The 18639-nt window shown below is 37.2% G+C and overlaps 1 protein-coding gene across 3 annotated transcripts in view; it reads left to right on the forward strand.

The window, feature by feature from the left end:
• COMMD10 (COMM domain containing 10) overlaps positions 1-18639 on the forward strand; it is a 115145-nt gene that overhangs the window by 73328 nt on the left and 23178 nt on the right. The gene's annotated exons all lie outside the window — the stretch shown is intronic.

Consider the following 18639-nt stretch of genomic DNA (forward strand, 5'->3'; position numbering starts at 1 on the left):
TGAATGCAGGCCTTTTGCTGGATGCCCAAGTAGCCTTATTTTTGTTTCCCTCTTACAAACATTTTGAATTTCCTATCCTTTAAAGCTTGTTATCCAGCTATAATCACTTTACAGACTAGTGTTTAGGGGAGGATAAGGAAACAATGGCATTGTTATTATGAGAGTAGAATTCTGTTAAGGATCAACATAGTATTTATTGCAAAAACAAACTTGGTTACAGGAAATTCTGTCCCGTCCCTGTCCCCTGTCCCCCGTCCCCACCCCCCTACCCCCCTGGCTTTTGCCCACATGCAAAACAGATTTAAAATAAGTAAATTAATTAATTAAAATAGAAAGCAAACAAACAAACTGACATATGCCTCTGGCACACTTTTAGTTTCAGATGAGTTCTAAAATTCTAGATTGAATGCAGCTTCTTTTCCAGAAAATCTCTAGCTATGCTGGTTTATGACTGATATTTTATCATTAGTAACAGCTGCCAGGATGTGAATTTTCATATGCCCTGAAAGGTGCATTTTCATTTTTTTGAAGGTTAATAAGAGGTGTTTTTTCTCTTCAATCTTCATGCCCTTTCATTAAAGGCTATGAAAACCTCTAGCCTGAGAGACCATATGGAACATATTTAAAACAATGGTGAACATTCTCTTCCTCATGGTACTATTCTGCATTTTTAATTTGCAAAATGGAGTATCACTAGTGGGTCTCTCTGAAAGCAGTATCTATTTTAAAAATTGGATCTTCGTCTTTTTAATCCTTTTCTATCTTTGGTGACGCACTGATGTTGGACATCCCATCAGGATGGAGTTAAATTCTTTCCCTACAAAGTGGAGGAGAAATACTGTATTTCTTTACTTAAGTATATTTAATGGAGAATATTTGTGGATCCATCTTGTTCAGCAGGGTAGGCTAATTCTGAAGCAGACTGGAATTTTCACTTCTGGGGTAAGCAATGCTTTTCTCCATTTTTTTTTCTGTTTTCCATGATTCTTTTTATTCTACCTATTTGTCATCAAAGTCATTTGTCTGAAGAACAGCGTTGTCCTTTATTCCCCTCTTTCAACTCGAGTTCATTGTCAGATCTTAACCTGCTATTCCACTGTCACAAGAGTTTCTATTACTATTTCTGCAAACACAGTGTTCTTGCACTGAATCAGTAATGCACAGGCTCATGCCTCAGGAGGGGCTGTCTCACTCAGTGCCGCTGCCTGGGACAGTTGATTGCTGCGGGCAGTGAAGTTACTGTGACCTTGCTGTGTACCTTGCCAAGGCCAGCCACCAGAATGCTGCTGCTGCCTGGTGAGTTGGCTTCCACTGGCAAGCGGGAATATTTGCTCTCATTTACAATAGTTGCTGTCACAGTCCCTTGCATCACTTCCAGTGGCAGCGCGTAGGTTAAATACTCAACCAATAATAAAAACACGCAAAGCAGAAAATCTGCATGCATTTCAGTCATTTACTAGTAATTGTGTTGCAAAGATTTTTCACCTCTTTCAAAAGCAAGTTGAAATAAGCTCTTTTTTAGGAGTTGCTGAATATTACAAATTCAGAACATGTATGATGGTCCTAATAATGGAATGATTCAGGTGACAACTCAAACTCGTGGTTTATGGAAATTATTTGCGTTACCAGTGACTGTGTGCACAAGTGTGAGAAAAAGCGCAATACCTTTGTTACAGAGCAGGGAAATATACACAGGAATTGGAGGGACAGGAATGCCTAAGAGGGTCCACAAGGTTATTATCCAGATCTTGGCCTTGAAAGTTTGTATTTCTTCACAGAAACCAACAGCAAAGAGATTTCATATGGATTTCTATTATGACAGCTGCTATGCTTGTGGTTTCATTTTGTGAAGTCTTGCTGTTTTGAACAATACCTTATTTTTCGGTTCTCAAAGTTTTACTCAACAGTGGATATTTAAGGAGTTGTTCAGCTTTTTGCATGAACTGTGCCATTCCCAGAGGAGAAGACTTGGCTGATATATCAACACCGTATGTGTTACTCCTGCTGATTCATTAGGTGTAAAATAGTTCAGATGTTGGAGTAACTCTTCTCATTGCTAACGGGTGTATGTTCCAGAACCTAGTCTGAAAGGGAATCTTCTGGAAACTTTGATATATATTTTGGGGGTTGCTTTGTAGAGTCCTCTAACCTTTTCCCATTTTCTGTGTTTAAAAAAAAAAGCCACACACTTTTTAAATTAATTACCAAAGTCAGATTTCTCCCCCCTGCCCCAAGTTATTCAATACCTTTTATTTTTGTTACTCTTATTCTTGTTTAGTAATCAGATTCAAGAGTTGCTAGATCATATATTGAAAAAAATTCTTTTCATCCTGGGGGCTGGTGGCATAGCATTTACTTGTTTTCATAGCAGAATAATAAACTGTAGAAACTAAGGCCATGGTACTTCAGTATTTACTGCCACAACTTTTATGGCTACATATTTGAATGTTTATGCTAATTATGTGATACACTTTGGCATATTGAAAACAAAGTGTCACTGAAGGGAAAAATGAAAAGTTGGAGAATGAATCTGAAAGACATCTCCTAGCTGTGTGATACAGTTATATGCATCTTTACTCTAGTTAGGTGGTTTACCTTTGCTGTTGCTACTAAGTGTTTGACCAGAATCTCTACTCTGAGGACAATGAACCTTGTAATATTTGGTCTCTTTTCGAAGTCTACCCTCCTTTTTTTTTTCTTTTGTGTGTGTAAAAGTTATCTTTCATCCTAAGAGTTTTTTATGACACTTCCTCTGACATTTAAAGAGCAATCTGACTCCCTAATTGTCATTGTATTGCAATCCTTATGTAAGCCAAGCTGGTTTTGTTGCTAATATAAATAAGCTTTCAATTCCCTGAAATTCCTAGCATCCTTTTCCTCTTCTTGTGCCAACCTGAATCCTATTTCTTGCAAATGGACAACCAGATTTGCATGTAGTAGTTTTGGTGAGGTCTTACTGGTACCCAGTGTTGTGGCCTGCAAAGTGTTCCAGCAATTTAATAGCTGGGTTCCTGCTCTTGTCCTGATGAGTCCTCCTCTCTAAAGTAGGAAAACTTGCATCATCTGTGTAGTCAGTGTTTGTCTTCCTATCCCCTAGCAATTTGAACCTATTATTTGTTTTCTTCTAAGTTTGGAAAAAAGAACAGAGGTATCAAACATAATTTCTTTCCTGCTTATTTTGAGTGCAGGACGTACTGCTCCCTGTAAATCCTTGACTAAATGAAAAGCTGCAGGATGAGTTCACATAGTATCTGACAGAAAGAGTCCATATAAGAAAGCCTCAGTCTTACCTGGACCACACAAGTGTGTGCACACAGGCACAGAATCCATTAAGAACCATACTTAATTATTATCAGTACATTACTTTTTCAAGTTTTAGTTTCTCTGCTTCTTCAAGAAAATTACTTATTCACTTAACAGTATGAAAGATCTGTTTTCCTCCTTTGATTGCCATACAAGTTCTTCAAATATTTGGGTTGTTTTTCTGATCTGTCTTAAAGAAATGTCAAGTTCTTGCCATTCAAGTCCTGAACTCTTCAGTAAGTTTTCATTATTTTTATCTTACATGTTACTGTGTGGGAGCTGTAGTCCAACAGACCGTTTACATGTGCTTAACTTTGCATCTGTGATACTTCTGTTGTCTTCCATGTAGTACTCAGGTATTTAAAAGTGATTGAATTTGTACACTCTATTGGATTGGAGCAACCAGGATCAGAAGATAAAAAGTATTGCATCTGCCTCAAAGTTGCATGGGGATTTATGCTCCCATTTTATATTTTCTTAAATGGACAAAAGTTAATCCATTGATCACCTCAGTGAAGTAATGAGAATAATGACATACACTTTCTGGTTTTTGGTTTGGATTGTTTGGGGGGTTTTTTGGTACTCTTGTTGGTATTTAGGATGGTAATATGACTTCTATACCTGAAAGCAAGAGAGACTTGGATGCTAAATGCATATGCTTCAAAACAGTTTAGGGTCAGCTGAATTGTTAGTCTAAACAAATGACAATATTAAACAGATACATACTTTGATAAATGTACTTTACTAGCTGTTCTGTTAGAAGCGATGAACTGTTAAAACCTGTAGTTAATATACAATAGTATTACTGCAACAGAAACTGCATTTGTTGAGTCCTTGCACATTCTGGCACTTTTCAAGATGATCTTCTGAAAGTACACTAAGCATTTGCTGTATTTCAAAAAAAAATTGTCTCTGAGTTACATCTCTCTTCACAAATTTCCAGTTGTGTGTGAGACTGCATTGACTCACCAGCCCTACACAGACTCAGTTTTTCCCCCTGAAATTTCTGAATGAACAATACAGGTGACTTTTTTGTTTGGGCTTTTTTTTTATCTTTAATAAATAGATCACTATGTAAAGTCCACTTTAAATATATTGGAAAAGCAGTCTAATTAAAGAAGTCAGGCTATTTAGTGAAATGGGATTGAAACTGTTTCTTTGAAGAATAGACAAAAGAAGTTATTTTTGGTCTTAGGAAAACAAGCAGTGCTTGAGGCTGGCAATTTTACAGAAGTGAAGTTTGTGAACAATAGTATTACAAGAATTCCTCTTACAAGATAAGCATTAAGACATATTAGCTCATATGTCTTTCATGGATATCGTAATGCTTAGGGAATGTTTAAGCATAAATGTAAAATCAATGTTTTAGATTTGCCATGGTGATAATGGTATCACAAGATCTGTGCCTTACTGTCTTACTGAGAGAAAAGTGGACTACAAGTATAGCCCAGTTCCAGAATTATTTTAGATTTAAAAATACATACGATGTCCTCTAAATGGTTTTATTTTTTATTCTCAACATTCCTTTGTATTCTTTATTCTTAGCATTTTGTATATTTAAATGATATTAAAGATATTAAAAGCTGGATTGAGAAGCATAAATTCACCTTACTTTTATGAAGCTCTTATGTTCAAGAATAAAGCCTTTGTTTAATATCCATACAAATCAAGATCACTTTTTCCCTAATTCTAACACTAAAATTGGCTTTCACTCTGCTCTTCAGCATGCTGTAGGTCCCATGATTCTCATGAGATGTTTTATTTAAATCTGAACTGAGGCTAGAAGGCAAAACTATAATTTAACTTTATTGTGTAATGTTATAAGAAGCTGAAGCAGACTAATTAGATGAAGTACTATTCATACTTGTTCCTGAAAAAGATACCTGTTTGGTTCTGAAGAGAAAGATACAATGGGTTGCAAATCCAAAGAAGTTTGCCTGTGTGGAAGGAATGGTGTGAATGATTGGTGTCTGTTATAATTTAACTTTTCCCTGGATTTTCTAAGAATGTTTTATGAGAAGGGCCATAGATACTGTGATTGACAAAATGAAAATGGAGGAGAGACAAGAACTACTAAAAGTGTCACCTGCCCAAGAGTGGAAATACTTTTTTCTGTTCAGTCTGAATTCCTCTGGGATCCCCTTTGCAATTCTTCTGAGCAGCTGGAGAGGTGCATGGCTGATGGCAGCAGACTTTGGCTGTAATCCTACTGCCTTGGAAAATGTCCAAGTTCATGGGATGAAACAGGAGGGGCAGTATTTCATAAATACAATGCTGTTCCTGCCTCAGTGAGCCTGAATGTCCCCTTCTGTACAAATACTTACTCTTCCTTGTCCAATCAGCAACTCCCAAGCCTCCACTGAGTAAACTCACACACTGGGATTTTCATCTTTCTCCAAGCCACATGGTGCTGTGTGTTGCTATATACTGGAGTAGTAAACAATGAATCAAACCCTTTTGCATGGAAGCTTTTTAATAAAGGTGAATTTTAGACTATGACTATCATGCAGGAATGGAATGACCGAATCTCCTGAGGATGACAGGAGACTGAGTGGTATAGAAATGTAGACAGGACAGTAGGGATGGCCGTAAATAGACAACTTTCCTTATTTCTTAGGAAGATGGTGTCATGCAAGTAAAAGAGAAGTACTCTTGGAGCAGAAAAATTTCCCCAAATTGGATGAAAGAACAAGGGAGTAAGAAAAATAATCATTTCCTTAATGAATTACGTTTTGATGAGAAATTTTGCATTTTTATCAGTGTGGCTTGTATGACTTACAAAAGGGCAGTAATCTTCATGAGAGATGCGGTTCAGTAAGCAGCAATATGTGTAATTTTTTTCTAGAATTGTGCCCCTTGTGCCTTCCCTAATGCCATTTTATAATGGTAATTATAAAAGTTTTCTGGAAACTCTACAAAAGTTGTAGTTTGGATGAAACTACATATTTTACAGGAATTATTCTTTCTTATAAATCTCATTTGAAGGTTCAAGGATGCTGCATCCTGCTGAGCCATTGGGTGTTTCTATTTTCAGTACTTTGTGTGCTACTTGAGTCATATTGATTTCCAAATACTGTAAAACTGTAGAAAACAGGAAGAGTGTAATAACCTTATACAGTAGCTGAGATTTTTTTTTTCCCCTAATCAAAGTATTTATTAAAATTGAACAGGAATAGCTCAATGTAATAAAAAGCTGCATTTTCTCTGTTTGCAACCCAAGCTACTGTTTGAACTGATTCCAATTGTTTCAGTTGTTCAAGTGTAAGCTTTATCTGCTGTGGAGGAAAAGTAAGGGAGAAACTTTCTTTTAATGTCCTCTCAAAAGTAGGAAAATGCAATTTGTGCAGGTCAGAAGAGATGAAGTCTAACAATAACAAATTGCTGAACAAAGAATAATTTTCCTTGTGCCTGTGTTATCATTGCCTGATCCATTTATCTGTATTTCGTTACAATAATTAATATTCTGGAACACTAACTTGCTATAATTAAGCTACTTTTTGTTTCAGTTACCCTGAATGTTCTAAAATATGAAACTTGTGGTTGTGAAATAGTGCTGGCAGTTCACGTTTACTTTTTTTTTTTTAAAGTGAGGATGCCTGCAATATTTTTACTTTTAAAGTAAGTTGAGAAATGTGGCAACAGTATTTTGTGCTTCTAATATATACAGGTACCACAATACTTCCCATTTGCTTTTGCAAAAAGGCCCAGAGTACCTGTTTGGTTCCCCTCTGGAGGTTTTAAGTTCTGAGACTTGATGGTTCCACGTAGCTGGTCACTTCCTAAGAGTGATCAACAGTCTGCCAGATTTCCTGCACAGACATTAACTAGTCTGGTGGAAATCGTCCAGAAGGATTTATTTTTGTGCTCCTAAGAGACTTTATTCATTTCTTCCCCTCATATATGCCTCTGCCTTTCTCTGAAGGACAGGGACAAATGTCAGCAGCGGAAGCCAGCACCATCAGTGTGCACCTCCCTCCCATAATGCAGAAAGCCTGCCTTCTGCTGGTTGCACAATCCCCACCCACACCAAGGGGGAGAGCCGGGCTCACAGGCAGCGCTCTGTGTTTTGGCTAACAGCATTTTACAAACATGCACTTAGCCTCTGTTTTTCGTGTACCCTGTTCAGGTACAGCTCGTACCCCTGAGTCGTGTGTGGTTAGACAGACCTTTCTGATGTAAAGATGTCCACCTGAAGGCACTGGCCATTAGCAGTTTAGGTCCTACAGACATATCCTTTATTACTACTGGTGAAATTCTTGGTTTAAAGAAGGAAGATAGCAGCAAGAAGGTTATATTTGTCAATATAAAGGCTTTATTGATCTGGGTGATACAGGATGGTTTGGACCTTGTCCAAGCCTTGATAAGGTGACTGGGTTATTTCTGTAGTTCCTTGTGAACTTTGACGGTAGTGGCTTATATACAGGCAAATCTCAGTCTAACTTTAAGCATGAGTATGTGTTAAGCAATTTGTCCCAAACTGTGTAATAAACTTGTAACAGCAGAATATGAAGTCAGAATTTGCTACGGCCTAAGTCCTGCCTCTATCCATCTTCCTCTTGTACTGCTGGCTCCTGCTTTTTCATAACCTTTTAAATACAGCCTTGTTCCAAACCAGTCCTTTGCTGTTCTTGCATCCTCTGCTGTTCAGTTCCCCATACCTTTACTAAGGTTTGCCTTTCTGGGAAGGTACCTCAGGAGTGTAAGCCAGGCTGTGCTGAGCAACAGAGAAATGGGAGGATGATGCAAGGGCAATGAAAGGAGTAATTACAGCATTCTGTATTCAGAAGTATCTCCTCAAAGAATCCACATAAATGGATAGAAGGATTAGGCCTGTGAATTAAGGGCCTGCCAGGAAATTTTTTGCTTTGAAGACCAAGGAAATAAGTGAATAAAAGCTTCACTAAGATGGGGTTAAGATTATTCACTGGTGCTCTGTAGTTTTTGAGGATGTAGAGAATAGCTAATACAAAGCCTCTAGAAACCAGAAAGTGGATGATTTAATGTGTTCAGCTTCCACTGCGGGATTTAATTCTACTTTTCTGGAATGATGCCTTGCTGTATCTTCACATGCTTGTGCACAGCCTCTGCAGGTGCCCCAACAGATCTGGGCACAGAACACCTAAGCTCTCTAGGGCAAAGCCCTAACACGTCCTTCTTTCCTGGCAAAATTTGGATTTTTAAATAGGTATGGCAAGTAGGGGCTTTTCCCAGCACCGGCTTACTCTTCACAAATTACACCAGACTTGCCTGGGGTTTCATTCTGAGATGCTCCTTTCACTTACCCCTCACTATACTTTCAGGATTCATTGTCATATATGCCAGTAGGCTATTAGTAATTCCATGACATGAAGGCATTTTTGTTCATCTCTAGGGAACCTTTGTAGCTGAATCATTCCCACACAATCAATTCAGTTCAGCCCTGAAAGGAGGCATTCTTGATTCCTTGGGATAAATATATACTCTTTTCAAATCACAAGATGCAGTTCTTCCAGGCTGCTCTCACTAACAACTCCACTGGTTGCCACACTGAGTGTTAACATAGTGAATGCAGCTGGAGTGTTTGCAAATATGTGCCGGAATGTAAATGTGTGAATACGGCATAAACAATAACACATTGTTCTAGTTCATTCACATATCTATTCATGTATCTTGTAGCAATTTTCAGGCCCCTGAGAACCATCATCTAGTCCTGCCTCTTGGCTGTCCTTCCTGTATGGGTTTCTCAGATGGTAGCTTTCTTCAGGAGTTCATCCTTTTGCTGCAAAGAAATCAAAAGATGGACAACCTCTACTAAGTGCAGAGGTTTTCCTATCTGTGAACCCTTGTCACTGAACCGTTCCCAGGGACTGTTGGCAGTTCCCTGACTTCATAACCAAGGTCATGTTATGGGGGTGGTAAGTACATTATTTTTTATTGCCTAAGGCACAGTCTAAAAGATCTGAGACACCACTGGCCCACTTGAACTGTGCTAACTAAGCTTTGGGACATTCAAAACATATAAAGAGTGGGTTTTTTCCATATATTTTTCCATCTTCACTTTTCATAGGAAAACCTGGAAGAAGGCACTAGGATTCTTTGAATAAAGCTTTTAGGTCCATTGCTTCATTCCTGTGTACATGGCTCAGCAAGTTCTTACAGGCTGTAATTCAGATGGAGAAGCATCTAGGAAGAAGGAGTTAGCACATGAGGTGCCTTAAGGGGAAATCTTAAAAGCAGCCAATTGAGGAAGAATACTTTTGTTGAACTTGAGTTTTGAGTACTCAGTAATACCAACACAAGGGTTTGAATATTAACTTCTGGACTGCGTTTTTCCAGAGTCTCAAATATGCCCTTCCTCTGTTCATTTTCTGTATGTGATTGAGCTGTGTTTTGGGAGAGCCATAGTCTCTAAAGCTTTAATGTTTTGTATTACTTTATCCATGGTACTTTGCTGGCTTATTATGAGAACAACGCTTGCCAACGCTCTCTATTAACTTTCGTAGTTATCCTTACAAACAGTAATTGATCTTTTGGTGAATTTAAATGTCCTTCTTCAAAGGCATGCTGGGAGATATATTTCTGTGGCTGAGTGATAATCTTCTTTATTATATTTACAACTTTTAACAAAGCTCTGGTTTCTCAGCTAATTAAATTATGTGGGTTTTCTTTCTGTTTTTCTTTTGATAGAAGTATTTTCATCTTCAGTGCTTTTTCACCTCTTGAGGTATTTTGAAAATTAAAATGGTAATATGAAAAAGCCACAAGACATATGTTATCCAGTCTTGGTTTAGACATTTGTAATGGATTCTTGAGCCTCAAGTGAGAATACATCAAGAAAAGTTTAATTCACTTAACCAGAATGACGAAGGAAGTTTGTTCAGAATTATACTTCATTTTGACACAATTCTATTCACATTTTAATAGAATTAACTCATGATCTATGTACTTATGAGTTAAGACTATGTTAACTTCCACTTCTTTATTCCATTTGCTGCATTTCCAAAACAAAATTTTAAGAGCAGCTGTTGAGGGGTGCTACATCATGCTCCTATTCTGTTATCTCCGAATGCTGCAATATAGATTGCATTAGTAGAACTTATTTTATTTGAAATAGTGTCTGAATATATTATTTTTAGTAGCATCTGTGTGTTTCATAACATGTAATATTTATACATTCTTTTAAATCATTGCAATGATCTATATTGTCAAGCTGGGTCAAGTCAGCAGAAGTTTTTTCAAATTTGTTCTGGGATCCATGAAGAAATACATGCTATGTTTTCTTCTTGAGCAGGTGGATTTTTTTCTGTTGTTATGTAAAAAACCAAAAATGCACAGGAAACACTGTTTTTCCTAGTGCAAATGTGAGTTCTGTCTCACTAACTTCAATATTATTATAATGATCAATTCTACATGGATTCACTAATCTGAATGCTTTCTTCAACAAAATGAACCAAAGCATTTTAATTAATAGGCTTTAGGACCTTTTCAGTATTGTGTCCTCAAAGCTGTAAAGTGGAAGGGGTTTGCTGTTTTTTTTTTTTTAATTAGGAAAATTATTTTTTTCTTAATCTGACAACACATTTCTCCTGTGAAATACTGTGCAGTGCCATTTTGTTCTGTGGATAAATGAAATATTCTAGAAATTTGTTAGTTGAAGTCATTTGGCTTTGTCAAGCTAAATACTTTGAATGTGTCAGTATGCTCTTTGTTCTCCTTGATGTTCAGTACTTTGAGGAGGGGCATGGCAACTAAGGCAGCCAAAAGTAGAGACAGTTTTGGGGGGCATTTTCCATGTTGGGCATGGCATCAAGCTTTTGGTTCAAGCAAGTGAAATGCTTGAATTTTAAGGGTTGAATTTTGATTTTTTTCGATGAATTATTACAAGAGGTGACTAAACAGTAAAAGGATGAAGGGATTCCCTTTCTGGAAGCTGCGTATGAGAAATGTAGGCAGAAGGTGGGAGCTTTACAAGTTGGAGCGAAGTCTGCTTTTGTTGGAACTGGGGGAATAAAACTTTTTTGGTGAGCAGCATTAGTGAGGGACAGCAAAAAGGTACACCGTATTAGAGGCAGGGTGCCAGAAAGTGGAGTGTTTGTATATGGGCAAAAACAGATTCATGAAGGCTGAACTATGATAGAAAAGAAAGGATGCAATATTGAAATATTTGAGGTAGGCTGCTCTTCATCACTACATTTGAGGTAAGTATGCTTGCTAAGGACAAGAATCCCTGTGGTATAAATAAAAGTGTGTTGTAATTAGAGAGGCAGAGGGTTCTTCATGATGGCTCTGGACTCTACAGTTCAAAATAATAAATATGCTATTCCTGATCACAGGAACAGTGATATGGTGCAAAAGTTTTTCACACCTGTCTTACAGAGTGAGTTCTTTTACAACTAGGTAGAATTCATTGTTCTTCTGCAACATTTCTTCTCTCCAGTGAGGCTAGGATTGAAAATATTCAAATGTCAAACACAAAAAGAAATCAGTCTGAGGTCCAGTATCTGAATTCCTTCCAAAAGCAGTCTGAATGTTCCTTTTCAGTGTCTGAAGAGTGTAAGGTGGGACAAGCAGTGAAGAGACCACTGGTCCCATTGTGGGTTTTTTTTTAATTCTGGGTGGTTAGTGTATGAAGTCTGTGTTATGATACAGGCTCCGCATAGGCTGCTGAGAGCGGGAGACTGTATGTCTTGTGGGATAAGCAGTGTACCTGAGTCTCAGACACTGATTGTACTTTGTAGAGTGTGTAGAAATCTACCGATGCACACTATGCTGTGTCAGTGTGAATGTACATGACGCTTTAGTAGTTGTATTTTTCCTTTTGTTTTCTTAGAGAAAGAAGAAAGACTTTGTCCATTTTTACAGTCTCTGTTCTGGAATATTTTTAGGAAAAATAAACTCTGTGATCAGCTGTCACCTAGGCAGTGTACAGGAGTGTTCTCAGCCATTTTATGGATTTAGAAGAAAAGGAACTGAAACTGAGGGAGACTTTGGATTTTGACACAGCAAAAATAATCAGCAGTTTTTAGCCAGCATGTGCTTTTGAGCTGCTTTACTCAACTTGATAAATTATTCACAGATGACTGCAAATTCCAGCCAAATTGCTTATTTAAATGCATCATTACTGGACACCTCACCAGCTTCTCATCCATTTCAGTGCAGTGTACTTCTACTTCATTTCAAAGCTTATTTTACTTAAGAAACTACTTTATTTTTCCTGGCTTACTGGCTGTACTCAGAAAATGATGATTTTACTACTCTATTAAACCCATTTATATGTTGCTCACATTGCAACAGATACAATGTTTGACTATAAGGCTCTTTTCCTGCTTATGTGGTCCATTTTATGTGATAATACCTAAAGTAATCTGTTATTTAATGAATAGTTGTTTATTCATTGATTCTCTAGATTTTACCCTTCAGATTTGGTTACTGGATATTTCATACAGAATGGCTTAGGATTTCTGGTTACAACATGTCATAGTATATATAATGCCTTTTGCTATTTAAATGTTTTAACTGCAGTGTAAGTAAAAACAGCCTGGATTTTGTGTCCAAAACCAAATTTTAGGTGTCAGACTGGTTCCCTTGAGTGATACCACAGTTGTGGTTCAGTCCAGAGCACTGCAGAGTAGGAAATCAAGTCCTAATGAGGGGGTAGGGAGAAAAAAAGATTAACTTATTACATCTTCTTTTGTATTATATTTTATACCTACAAAACCCACCAGCAACACAAATGAAAAACAGATACTTACCATGCTTTGTCCTTTGCAACAAATGACAGTTGTCTTTATCAAGCAGGCTGAGGACCGTAATAACTGCAAAGTCTTGTTCAGGTCTAACAGTAGGTGTGGGAAAATCACATAGAGATAAGGATCTTGGTTTCTTGCCAAGGAACATATCAGACTCTGTGATAACCTGGATGACTTTGTACCCTACCCTGTATGACAGAGTAGCAGATGTTTGGCCAACTGCCACCCAGAAGCAGTGGTAGCCTTGAGGGTCTGGCTGGCCACGAGGCAGCCTGTTGGCAAGATTTTGGAAGCCAAAGCTTCCAGCAGCCCCTGATGGTGCTGCTGTTAGGCCTGGAGCTCAAAAACCCCAATATCTTTGTCATTCAACAGCCAGGGATGGCACTGGTTTGGAAATCCAAACCTGTCGCTGTCCTGGTACTTTCACTCTGCAGCAGCCCTCTGGACAGATTGGTGGAAGATGTGAGAACCTCATTAGAATCATAGAATCATAGAATCATAGAATCATTTCGGTTGGAAAAGACCTTCAAGATCATCAAGTCCAACCATTAACCATGCCCCCTAAACCATGCCCTGGAGTACCCTATCCACTCGCTTTTTGAATACCTCCAGGGATGGTGACTCAACCACTTCCCTGGGCAGCCCATTCCAATGTTTGACAACCCTCTCAGTAAAAAAATTTTTCCTAATATCTAACCTAAATCTCCCTTGCCTCAACTTGAGGCCATTTCCTCTTGTCCTTAGCCTTGTGTCCTTGGCAGTCTTCAGGCCCAGGGAAGCAGGCAGAGGAGCTGCCAGAAAAGCAGACAGGTTTCTAGCTAAGCTTTCATTAGAATTAAAATTTTCTGCAGTAACATGTCAAATTCAGCATTTTATAGGAGAAAGTTGCTATAATAGAGCAATCTTAACCAGCCTTATTAAAAGCTTACATTCTTTCAGCCTGCAGAAGAAAAAAAATTGAGGAGGTTGGAAGTTGGTGATACCTCCTTTGCATTTGTGCGGTTATGATACTGTTCCAGTAATGTATAGAATAGGTCAGAAAACCGAAACAAACAGAATATCCAGAAGAAATTAATGGTTTGCGTGTTTGGTTGCCAAGAAGGAGCTTGAAACGGTATAAAAAGTTTCACAGTTCATTTAAGAATTTTTTGCAAATTTGAGAGAGAAGAAAGAAATGATGTTGTGCATCATTTCTTAGCGTCTTCACATTTTAATCAGATCACAACAGAGGTTTGCAAAGTGGTGTTCCACTGGAGACGTTTTGCCCGTATTCTGTAGTTGAAATCTGAAACATTTTTCATGCTTACATTTTTATTCCTGAATATTTGTTCGACTTCTAAGCTGCTGGTTTAAAGTTTTGTAAAAATTACAGTTTAATAATAAAAGCTTCATCTTAATTAATTATTTGTATTTTAATTACTACCATACCAGAGAAGGGGAGAATAGTCTGTGCTGTTTCCATATATGTTGTAAAGCTTGACAAGACCTACTTGCAATTGAACCATGATCACTGCACATGTTCCTGACTGAATTTTTACAAGGATTACCTTGAACACAACTGTTATCTTTGTGTTATATTAATTAAGTGATATATCCCTAAGCACATCAACAGTGAACAAATAAAAACCCAAATGGGTTGCTACTCTCATTAGAATATCTCCTTTTCTTTCCCCTCCCCTGTCTGCCTAGAATTGATATTTCTAATTGGAAATGCCAGATCCCAAAGTGGGTGTTTTGAAAAGTGAATGCTGTTCTGTGGTAAAGCAGATTTATCATTCAAAGCAGGAAAGATAGCCAAAGAGGAGGAAAAGGCAGGTGGCCAGAGAGCAGAGGCCCTCTTTCCTGTTGTACTTGATCCTTTTTGTGTGTCTCTATGCAAGTCCAGTAACTTTTTAGTACTAAGAACATGTTGGAGTCTAATACTACATAGTTCATTGTCCTGTGAGTTGAGGTGATTATGTAAACATCCATATCTAAGGATTAAGAATACAGTAAATTTTGATTTAGAATGGAGGACAATATTGAAATGTCAACTATATAAAAGTAATAATAATAATTTAAAAAAAAAATCTTGTAAATCTTTCACCAGCAACTGCAAATGGCATACAATACAGAATTAAGCATCCTGACCATTTCAAGTTGTGTTCAGATTTTTGAAACTCTGAATTGTTCTCACATGCTGGGACTGTTCTTTTCTTCTGTACCAATATCTATAATGTGTATTTTACACATGTTGCTTCTTTTGCATCTCTTATTCTCAACAGAGAGCTCTAAGTAGCATGTAAAGCTAGGCATTTGTTTTAGTGGTTCCATGCAGTGTTAGCTCTTGCCCTGTGCTGAGGAACACTACTCCTTTCCAAATATTTTTGAAAGCACACATCCCTTTTATTTTTCATCCTTTAAAGTAAGTTATTCAGGCTTGATCCTAAGCTGTGGCTTCCATGAACTGCTTAGCTTGAATTTGCATAGTATCTTGTATTTTATTTTTCTTAGTGCTCATCCCCCCAATACATGAATTTACTACTTACTCCATGTTTGTTCATACAAATAGGCATCTGATAAGAAACTTGCGGCAAGCTTTGTCATTATTTATAGCTCCTCTTTCTTCTAAACCAAAAAACTAAAGATGCCAAAGATACTACTACACGTCAGTTTTTTAAAAGTTTGCTTTTTAGAAATCAGAATGTGCCTCAGTTTGCGAAGCAATTTTTGAGGAATGGGAAACTTTTCTTACTATTTGAGGAAACTTTCATTAAAAACAGTGAAGCCTGTTTTCAGTCAAGTACAGATTGTTTAGTTATATACAATTACTGAAGTGTGAAAGGATCCTTCTACAAAATCTTCTAAATTCAGTAATACAGTTTAAATGTTCTTTATATATCCGTTACCAGAATGAAGGCACAAGAAGAAAATTAAAATTAGTTTCTGTTGTGCATCTGAAACAAGCGTCAGAAGACTACATTTAAAGAAAAATTTGAATAAAGAAAGCTTGGGGGGGGTTTGGTACAAAAGCAGTAGGCTGTAAGGGATGAGGTGTTATGCAAAAAGATACGAAGATTGGAGATTTTCAATTTGGACAAGAGCTGACTGAGAATGTTTTCTTTCTGTTGTGTGGAAATCAGTCCTATGATGATAGCAAAATTAAATATTCTCCCTGTGTTCATTTAGCTACAGATTGGCCCTTTTGGGACTCGACTCAAATCCAGACATAAAACTGAAACTACTTCTCAGAGTTTTGAAGACTTTGTCTTTCCTCTGCGCCCAAGAGAATTAAAGGAAAAAATGTAAAACATGGATCAATGAACTCTTTTTTCAGTTATTTTACAAAACAATACAGATTGCAGAGAATGAATCATCTAATGATATTTCACTTCTTAAAAATTTAATGAAAGAGATTATTCTCTGGAGTAACCTGCTGTGCCTGTTTCACAGTGACAATATACAATATTCCCTGAAGCTATTTCTGACATCACTGAGTCTGACATGGTTTAGGATGTTTGATGGGAAATTATGTAGGAGAGATGCTGGTTAGAGTACCCACTGATCCCAGGGATACTACACTAAACTGAGAGTCTGGGCAGAGTGGATTTTTATCTTACCAGCTGTCACAAATACTAAAGCAAAATAAACAAATGGACTGTGTGACAATCTGATATACTATTCTGTTGCTTCAAAGCTGCTTCTGAGATTTTGTAGGTTTGATAAAGATAAGGTACATGTTGCTATTTATGATGTGTTGGATGTAGAACTGAAAGCTTTATGTTGTGTTGGGCAGTATTATCAACAACGCTGCAAACAATGGGCAGAGAGCAAGGTACGTGGGAGGCTGCTTCCTTGTTAAGTCTTGAGCTTCATGATTTTAAGATTCAAGGGAGGTTTGTGGCACTAGCTGACCTTAGCTGTCAATATACAGTGGATTTTTGGCTTATTTTTGATGTGGGTTAATATTTAGTGTGCTTTGAGAAACTAATATTCTCTAATACTTTTGAAAGTTGCTTTGTTCCAATATATCCAGTGATATAGTGCTCAGAAGTGACTGCTGATTTTGGGTGCATCACTCTTTGGATGAGAATTTAAGAATCTGGAACTTAAAGTGATACCTTGTGCTACTATTTCCTTGCTTTCATGAGATTGCTATGTCATATAGCTCCTTCATAAATTCTGTGATCTTCATTATAAAATCAGTTCCGATTTTTGGCCCCATTACTTTGATGGGAAGACTCCTCTAGGTTTCTCTGTCACAGTGTTTAAGAACCTTTGTTTGAATTTGAGCTGAATATTTTGTTAATTTGTGTCAATTTGTTTTCATTCCAATATTCTTTTACGCTGACAGCTTTCTCTTTCAATAGTGTTTAAACTCCTGTTTTATTTATGCTCTGTAAGAAACTTAAGGAATCCTTCAGTGTAAAAGAATTTGGAGGGCTGATGTAAACCATCTTCAAGCATCTCAGTGATTAATTACTTTTGATTTGTCTCTGCCTTTACACCTGTCACTCATCTTTACTTTTGGTGCGTACAGAATGCAAGTTTTAGTAATATAGGATTATACCAGTAATGCAATGTTAAATACAAAGTGTTTAGTACTCCTTAGGATCTGTATTCCCTTTCTCTTTCTAGATGCCCTGCACAGCTTCATGCTTGGCAGTGTAGAAGACTAAACATAGTATTTCTCTGCATATATGGGCACTAGATTTGCAAAGACCATCCATGAGGTTTGGGCTTTCTAAATATTCAAACTAGTTAGTGCAATGTAATTCTAAAGTGATATTCAATGCAGTGGTAAAATTACTTATTTTACTTTTGAGGGAGCACTACATTTTCCAGCTAAGATGACGTCCATGTCATCATCACAGATTGCTGTTTGTTCAGTTCCTTTTATTTGGATGAACCTCAGAAAAATATGTATTATGTATGAACTCTGCAGATGCACTATGAAATCATAAGCCATCCAAATGTTGAGCTGTTTTATATAACACAAATGCCAGTAAATTTGCAGTGTTACCAAATACTAAACTAATTCTGTACACAAGGTCTAAGGCAGTATGTACATTCAGCAAGTTCTTTGTTTTCTTCATTACTGCAAAGACAAAAAGAAAAACACAAAGCTGTCAATGAAGAAGAGTTTGCTAAACGAAGAGCAAAGATTGCCTTTGCAGCCTGTGCTTGAGATTGTTGCATAGGCAGCTAAGGAGACACAGCAAGATCTTCAACTAGAACTGTGCTGCTGTTGTGTTGAATTTTGTAAGCATAACGGGCATGAGCCAGAATAAATTCAGAGAACTGTTATGCTAATATTAACAATAACATAAGTATAGATACAGATTCTGAAAATGCTGTGACAGATACTAAGGGAGAGAAAATCACTTTCAGCATCTTTAAATATTTCCCTATATGTAGAATTTTTCCTCTTTTATGTCTCTTTTCTCTTCTGCCATACACAGTATGCTTTCCTGCAGAACATTAAACTTAAACATTGTTATTTTATGACTAGTTTCATCAAGTTGTTAGAGCAAATTATGGTTTTATAATGTTCTTGTCTTTGGGGTTTTTTTCATATTAGGAGAATAACAATCTTGCCTATTATTTATTTCTATAAAAAAACAGGGGA

Source organism: Harpia harpyja, chromosome Z, assembly GCF_026419915.1.
Source record: "Harpia harpyja isolate bHarHar1 chromosome Z, bHarHar1 primary haplotype, whole genome shotgun sequence".
NCBI classification, from domain to species: Eukaryota; Metazoa; Chordata; class Aves; order Accipitriformes; family Accipitridae; genus Harpia; species Harpia harpyja.